This window comes from Danio rerio, chromosome 4, assembly GCF_049306965.1.
Source record: "Danio rerio strain Tuebingen ecotype United States chromosome 4, GRCz12tu, whole genome shotgun sequence".
In the NCBI taxonomy this organism is placed as follows: Eukaryota; Metazoa; Chordata; class Actinopteri; order Cypriniformes; family Danionidae; genus Danio; species Danio rerio.
The window spans coordinates 66331743-66340215 of NC_133179.1; positions in this window are offsets into that span (position 1 = coordinate 66331743).

Below are 8473 nucleotides of genomic sequence, written 5' to 3' on the forward strand. Positions count from 1 at the left end.
AAGCCACTGGGCCATTTTTTACTGCCTGTGAACTGTAATATGCATCCAGGGAGTTGCTGACGCACGTAACAAAAACAACATGAACAAAAAGTAGATTGGACCGGTTTCACTGAATTTTTTTCTGGCACTGCCAAACGCTTCTACAGTTTACAGGACCAAGAGTAAAAGCATTTTTGTTTTCAGATAATACATACACCAACATAAATCAGCAATTCACAAGGATCAGATTTATATTAAAAGTCATGTTAATATAGAATTAGAGCATCTGAACTTCAATTAACTAACAAACCAATGTTTTTGCAGTAACTAATCTTAACTTACCTGATTCCTGCACAAGAGTGTCCGCAATTTCTCTTCTTATTTTGTCTATGCCCTTCTTTGAATTAGAAAAGGTGATCACGTCATCCTGTAAGATTTTTTCTGCAAACTTAAAAAAAAAAAACAAACATTAAAAACAAATACAAGTCAATTTAGCAACCTTATTTCCCATACCTTGCATACAAAAAAAACACAAGATGTGCTGCCTTTTTGCAGTGGATGAGGAACTTTGTCACAGGTCCACCTTGACACTTTGCAGCCTTTACTCCTCATAAAAGCTCTTAAAAACAAATATCATTATGGTGTCTGTTCCTATAAAAAATAAATAAACATTTCTTAACTTGTTGCTTCCAGACACCTCTTTATTTTTTCGGGGGACTTTCCCAATGGATCAAAAAAAAAGGTTTTTTTTTAGGAAAGGAAAAATTACCTATTAAACAAAAAATAAATAAATAAGCACACACACACACACACGTTTAGATGTACAATTAATACTCACAGCAAGAGTCCAGTGATTATGTTAATTTATCACCCCCAGAATCAGCTCATATTTGGCTGGATCAAGCTACAAAATAGACCAAATCAATTATTAAAAAACAAAATCACATTGCTACATACAAATCTTGTATAAAATATTTAGCACATAGATTCAATTTAGAATTTCAAGAACATACCTTCTTTAAGTCTTTGTATGACCCATGCCAGATTTTGGTCATTTCAAAGCAATCGATCATAAATGCCTTCCCTTTTTGACATTGGTTATGTCGCCGTACGCTTAAAGAAATGTATGCATTGATAACCTACACATTTAAAAAAAAAATCATTAAATAAAACCCTCCAGCATTTTACGAGGATCTTGGTTACTTCAGAATTACAATTAATCCTCAGGCAAGATTGGCATTATTCGATTACAACGTCAAATTTGGTAATTTACTCTACCTGATCTTCTAGTTCTTTGCCAGGGTTCAGCCGTGCCAAGTCCATAGATAAAATGTTGTATGGCCTAATTTTAGCCACCAAAATGCAAACATTTTGGTTGTGGACAAAAGAGTCACTATGGCCTGGTAGTGATTTCCCAGAGACTGGAAAAGATGGCAAGGTGACCAGAGGTGCGACACTCAAATTTACAGGGCTTGTGCATGGGGCTGGAGAAGGTGCAGCTGAATAAAGTGCTGAGCATGGGGCGGGAGGAGTTGCGCTCAGGTCCAGAGGGCTTGTGCATGGGGCTGGAGAAGGTGCAGCTGAATAAAGTGCTGCGCATGGGGCGGGAGGAGTTGCGCTCAGGTCCAGAGGGCTTGTGCATGGGGCTGTAGAAGGTGCAGCTGAATAAAGTGCTGAGCATGGGGCAGGAGGAGTTGCGCTCCGGTCCAGAGGGCATGTGCATGGGGCTGGAGCAGGTGCAGCTGAATAAAGTGCTGAGCATGGGGCGGGAGGATTTGCGCTCAGGTCCAGAGGGCTTGTGCATGGGGCTGTAGAAGGTGCAGCTGAATAAAGTGCTGAGCATGGGGCAGGAGGAGTTGCGCTCCGGTCCAGAGGGCTTGTGCATGGGGCTGTAGCAGGTGCAGCTGAATAAAGTGCTGAGCATGGGGCGGGAGGAGTTGCGTTCAGGTCCAGAGGGCTTGTGCATGGGGCTGGAGAAGGTGCAGCTGAATAAAGTGCTGCGCATGGGGCGGGAGGATTTGCGCTCAGGTCCAGAGGGCTTGTGCATGGGGCTGTAGAAGGTGCAGCTGAATAAAGTGCTGAGCATGGGGCGGGAGGAGTTGCGTTCAGGTCCAGAGGGCTTGTGCATGGGGCTGGAGAAGGTGCAGCTGAATAAAGTGCTGAGCATGGGGCAGGAGGAGTTGCGCTCCGGTCCAGAGGGCTTGTGCATGGGGCTGGAGCAGGTGCAGCTGAATAAAGTGCTGAGCATGGGGCGGGAGGAGTTGCGCTCAGGTCCAGAGGGCTTGTGCATGGGGCTGTAGAAGGTGCAGCTGAATAAAGTGCTGAGCATGGGGCAGGAGGAGTTGCGCTCCGGTCCAGAGGGCTTGTGCATGGGGCTGTAGCAGGTGCAGCTGAATAAAGTGCTGAGCATGGGGCGGGAGGAGTTGCGTTCAGGTCCAGAGGGCTTGTGCATGGGGCTGGAGAAGGTGCAGCTGAATAAAGTGCTGCGCATGGGGCGGGAGGATTTGCGCTCAGGTCCAGAGGGCTTGTGCATGGGGCTGTAGAAGGTGCAGCTGAATAAAGTGCTGAGCATGGGGCGGGAGGAGTTGCGTTCAGGTCCAGAGGGCTTGTGCATGGGGCTGGAGAAGGTGCAGCTGAATAAAGTGCTGAGCATGGGGCAGGAGGAGTTGCGCTCCGGTCCAGAGGGCTTGTGCATGGGGCTGGAGCAGGTGCAGCTGAATAAAGTGCTGAGCATGGGGCGGGAGGAGTTGCGCTCAGGTCCAGAGGGCTTGTGCATGGGGCTGTAGAAGGTGCAGCTGAATAAAGTGCTGAGCATGGGGCAGGAGGAGTTGCGCTCCGGTCCAGAGGGCTTGTGCATGGGGCTGGAGCAGGTGCAGCTGAATAAAGTGCTGAGCATGGGGCGGGAGGAGTTGCGCTCAGGTCCAGAGGGCTTGTGCATGGGGCTGTAGAAGGTGCAGCTGAATAAAGTGCTGAGCATGGGGCAGGAGGAGTTGCGCTCCGGTCCAGAGGGCATGTGCATGGGGCTGGAGCAGGTGCAGCTGAATAAAGTGCTGAGCATGGGGCGGGAGGAGTTGCGTTCAGGTCCAGAGGGCTTGTGCATGGGGCTGGAGAAGGTGCAGCTGAATAAAGTGCTGCGCATGGGGCGGGAGGATTTGCGCTCAGGTCCAGAGGGCTTGTGCATGGGGCTGTAGAAGGTGCAGCTGAATAAAGTGCTGAGCATGGGGCAGGAGGAGTTGCGCTCAGGTCCAGAGGGCTTGTGCATGGGGCTGGAGCAGGTGCAGCTGAATAAAGTGCTGAGCATGGGGCGGGAGGAGTTGCGCTCAGGTCTAGAGGGCTTGTGCATGGGGCTGGAGAAGGTGCAGCTGAATAAAGTGCTGAGCACGGGGCGGGAGGAGTTGCGCTCAGGTCTAGAGGGCTTGTGCATAGTGCTGGGGACTGTGTTAGGCTAAGCCTCTTTATCTTTTGTGGAATTCTGGGTTCCTCTCTTATAAAAGGGAACTAAATGATCTAAATTAATTTTAGGAAATTCCACGCCCTTGTCATTTATTAAATGGGCACTTTTCCCCTCCAATTGCAAAATTGTGAATGGCCCCAAAAAAACCAGCATCAAGTTTCCCCCCTTTCCTCTGCTGACTTCCCACATTTTTTCGGAGCACTCTTTCCCCAATAGCAAAAGTATGCACAACAGCCCCAGATGTTCTTTTCTTGCCCTTGACCTTTTGTCTTGAGGCGTGCATGTTTTTTTTACAGCCTCAAATACTTGGTCCTGCAGCTGTATGGCAGGCATAACTATTTCAGTCTGCAGGACATCTTCCACAGTATCATTGACCTGATAAATAAAACCAATAAGAAATAAACATATAATACAAAATGGAAGCAAATAAATTTGTGAATAAAACTTACATCAAAAGACACAGGAACCTGTGAAAAATAACGAGCCTCCCTTCCAAACATCAATCGGAATGGGGAGAACAGCGTGGTTAGCTGTTTTTTGGTTCTGATATTGAAGAGAACGGCGTCAAGATACTGGTCCCATGTCTGCGGTTTTTCCTGACACAGTTTTCCAAGAGCACTTTGGGGAAAACACTTAAATGATAATACCCACTTGAAATAACCAAGCCACAGCCATGCTCGACGTGACGCAATCTTACCTCTGTATTGTGCCATTCATTTTCTCCACCAACCCATTTGTTTGTGGGTGGTATGGGGAACAAAGACTTCTCTCAATCCCAAACAGTTTACAGATTTCTTTGTTGATCTGAAAGTAAAAAATAATTATTGATACAGACATAACATTACTAAAATGCTCAAATGTTGAGCAAGTTACCATACAGACCTGATTAACGAACTCCCTTCCTTGATCTGTAAGGATTCTCACTGGTGCACCAAATCTATAAAATGTTTTCACAATGCACCAGGAGACCTCCTCTGCGGATTTTGAGGTGAGGGGATATGCTTCTACCCATTTTGTAAAATAGTCTATAAGCACACACATGTATTGGTGCCCTTTAGATGTCATGGACAGCTTCCCAACCAAATCCATTCCAACCAATTCCCATGGTTCATTCACCTACACAGAATAAAGGTATACAGAGGGGTAGAATATCATATAATATATAATATAATATAATACAATATAGGGGTGTAACGATACACTCAGCTCACGATACGATGTGTATCACGATATAATGTTCACGATTCGATATGTATCACGATATTTGGAATAAAAATTGAAAATTTAAGTGAAATGCAAATTTTACCAAGTAAACTATTTTTTATGTATTTCTTTTGTTTCTAATTGTTAAACTGAACCTTCTTTTAGAAAATAAATTAAACAGGCCTGTCTCTGGATAATAAAACAATTTAAAAACTTCTCAAAAAAATATTATTGAAATGACAGAGACAAAATTAAGGAACAATTTAAGTAAAGGTGCAAAAAAACACTTTCTATTCAATTGAATTTAACAGTAAGAGCTTAAGGCTTTGCTTGGTCACATGCGTTTTTTGTGTGTGCAAAAAAAAAATCCACATTTCCAGGTAATCAACAGTTCTATAAGATAATCCTGAACTGATGTGTATCTGTCTGAGAGGTTTTTATGGATGGCTGTCTTCATGTTGGGCATGATGAGTGACAGGGTGGCCGTCTTTTCATTACACAGGACAGTCGTGGCTCTTTTTAGCAGTTTAGGCAGGTTTACTATTTCTTCGGCGTCGCTGATGTCGGCGCTATCAAGTGTATCATGTTGACGTGCATTTTTGTGTACCTCTGTACTCAAGGGTTAATGCTCGTCGTAATCATAACTCTAAAATGTGATATGATTGTTTAAATAATGTGTACGTTTTCGGTTTCATTTCCACTGCTAAGTGCTGTTCATACTTCCCACGCGGCTCCTGAAAGATCACTCTGTTCCACAAACTGAATGTTGTTTACTACTTTATTTGTCACAACCTGCAGGTTCTGTTCACTGAAGCAGACGCGCGTATGGCAAGCCGTTTTAGCATTTAAACCTTCTGACTATCCATAAATATATTTAATTCATATTTAATTAAATTCATTTAGAGATATCTCTAATTATATTTTGACTAGTCGAATTATAATTATGACTAGTCAAAACATAATTAGAGATATCTCTAAATATATTTATGGATAGTCAGATCAAAGGTTTAAATGCTAAAACGGCTTACCATACGCACGCGTCTATCATAGTCCGCCCTTTGTAGTAACAGCTCACGTCATGTGTGATTTTGCGGCCGCCAATACATCATTATATGAAAAAAAATGTACAATTTTTTTTTTAAAAATACATCATTATATGAAGACAGAATGATATTTTAGGGTGAATTGTACCTTATAAATACAGTATGTGACTCTTTCAACACCATTAGGAGGTATCCATGTCGCTGTGCAAAGTATGTAAATCACTGTGAAGACTTTAAAACTTAGGACCCAGATAGCAAATTACATCTGGCCCAGATATGGCCCACATCCCCCATTTTCATCTGGCCCACATACCGCGCGGAATGACGGCGATGACTCAACCTGATTGTGGCTGACATAAGGATCCAAAAGTCAGCCACAACTGAACCAGATCTGGGCCATATCTCAGAAAAAGCATGGTCCATATCTGGGCCAGATGCGGCCCATGCACTTTCTCAGATCTGGCCCAGATGCGGCCCATGCACTTTCTCAGATCTGGCCCAGATGTGGCCCATGCACTTTCTTAGATCTGACCCTAATGTGACCCATGCACTTTCTCAGATCTGGCCCAGATGCAGCCCATGCACTTTCTCAGATCTGGCCCTAATGTGACCCATGCACTTTCTCAGATCTGGCCCATATGCGGCCCATGCACTTTCAGAGATCTGGCCCAGATCTGGTTCAGTTGTGGCTAACTTCTGGGTTAGATATGGCTCACATCTACACTAGGTAGCTAAATATAAAACACATTAAAAGGAATGCTTAATTTTAATTGCTTTATTTAATGAAATGGCTTGAAAAAAAGCAAATAAATTGATATATACAAATATATAATTTGTATAAATTAAATAAACAGATCCATACAAAATAAAATAAACAAAAAATAGACTAATGCATATAATTAAAATACAAATAAATATATGTAAATTAGATAAAGTTACATACAGAATTATCAGGAATTACATGTAAACATTTAACAAATTAAATGCAAATAAACAATTATAAATATAAAAATTAGGTAAATGTATATATACAGATTAAAAACACAAACAAATACAACAATGCATGTAAATGTATAAAAGTAAATGGATATATACAGATTAAAAACACAAATACAAATATAACAATGCATGTAAATGTATAAAAGTAAATGGATATATACAGATTAAAAACACAAACAAATACAAATACAACAATGCATGTAAATGTATATAGCAATGGGATAAATAGATAAATACAGAACAAACACAGAAACTACATTTTTTAAAAATAAAAAATGCATAGTAATTAAATTAACAATTAATATAGATCTACACTGTTAGACCTTACCGGGGATTTTTACAGTAGAATACTGGCAACACTGTTGCCAGCTACTCACTGTAAAAGTCCGGTTACAGTAAGTAACTGGCAACAGTGTTGCCAGTTAATTACTGTAACTGAACCATTACAGTGAGTGGCTGGCAACAGTGTTGCCAGTTATTTACTGTAACTGAACCATTACAGTGAGTAGCTGGCAACAGTGTTGCCAGTTAATTACTGTAATAGAGCAGCAGTGGTAACTAACTGGAAACTGTGTATAGTTAATTATCGTATTGTAGTGTTACAAATCACAGCATTATACTGCATACACATTAATAGTATGTCATATATAGTTATTGTAGTTACTAAAATCAATCAGTATTCTTAGCTGTTATTTAAAAATAGAAGGCATAACATTTTTCAGACAAATTTATTTTATTGTTTTGGCACCAAACAAATAAATAACAGAAAAAGTATAACAAAATTAAGAAATCAGCAGATATAAATATTGTCTTGCATATTACAGGTCTGCACAGTAAGGCTGCGGTCACACTAACGTTTGAGCATGCAAAATTCTGTCATACTGCACTGCGAAGTGGAATTAAACAAAGCGAGTAGTGGAATTAAACAAAATATTTAGAGATTGAAAAAGCAAGCCAGAGAGGTCATGTTTTGATCTTTGATTGGTCTCAAGCAATCACATGATGTGATTTCACGTTCAGCGTTCTCCAAGCTTGAACTTTCCAATGCTGCGAATTATGAAATTTGTCGCGTGAGCTAGCATTCCAGGTCTGCAGTACTCACATGCGTATTAATGGAAGTCTATAGGGAGAAAAGTGCAGTGTGACCGGGACTTTAAGCTGTAACTCTAATTAAACACACCTGATCAAACTAATTTAGGCTTGTTAGAAATCTACAGGTAATGTTGAAGCAGGGTGGGAACTAAAGTCTTCTGCTCTGCGGTTCTCCAGGAACTTGGAGTTTGACCCCCATGGTATATAGCAGGGGTGCTCAATCCTGTTCCTGGAGATCTACGTTCCTGCAGATTTCAGTTGCTACCCATATCAAACACACCTGCCTGTAATTATCAAGTGGTGTTCAGGTCCTAATTAATTGGTTTAGGTGTGTTTGATAAGGATAGCAACTGAAATCTGCAGGAAGGTAGATCTCCAGGAACAGGATTGAGCACCCCTGGTATATAGCATACTTTTAAAGCAACTGCCAACATTTATCACAATCACAAATCCAATAAACACACACACACACACACACACACAAAGTGCTACAGTGAAATGTGTTACTCTCTCTTCAATGCTGACCATGCAAAAAAAAAAAAAAAAAAGAGCACAGAAAAAATAACTATTTTACATTTTAAAGTTTTCAATAATTAAAAATGTCAAATCTTAATAAAAAGTTTAAAATAATTGTAGAAAACAAAAAATAAAGTTGGCAACACTGAAAAACCAAAGGACCCAATCTTTTATTGTTATAATTATC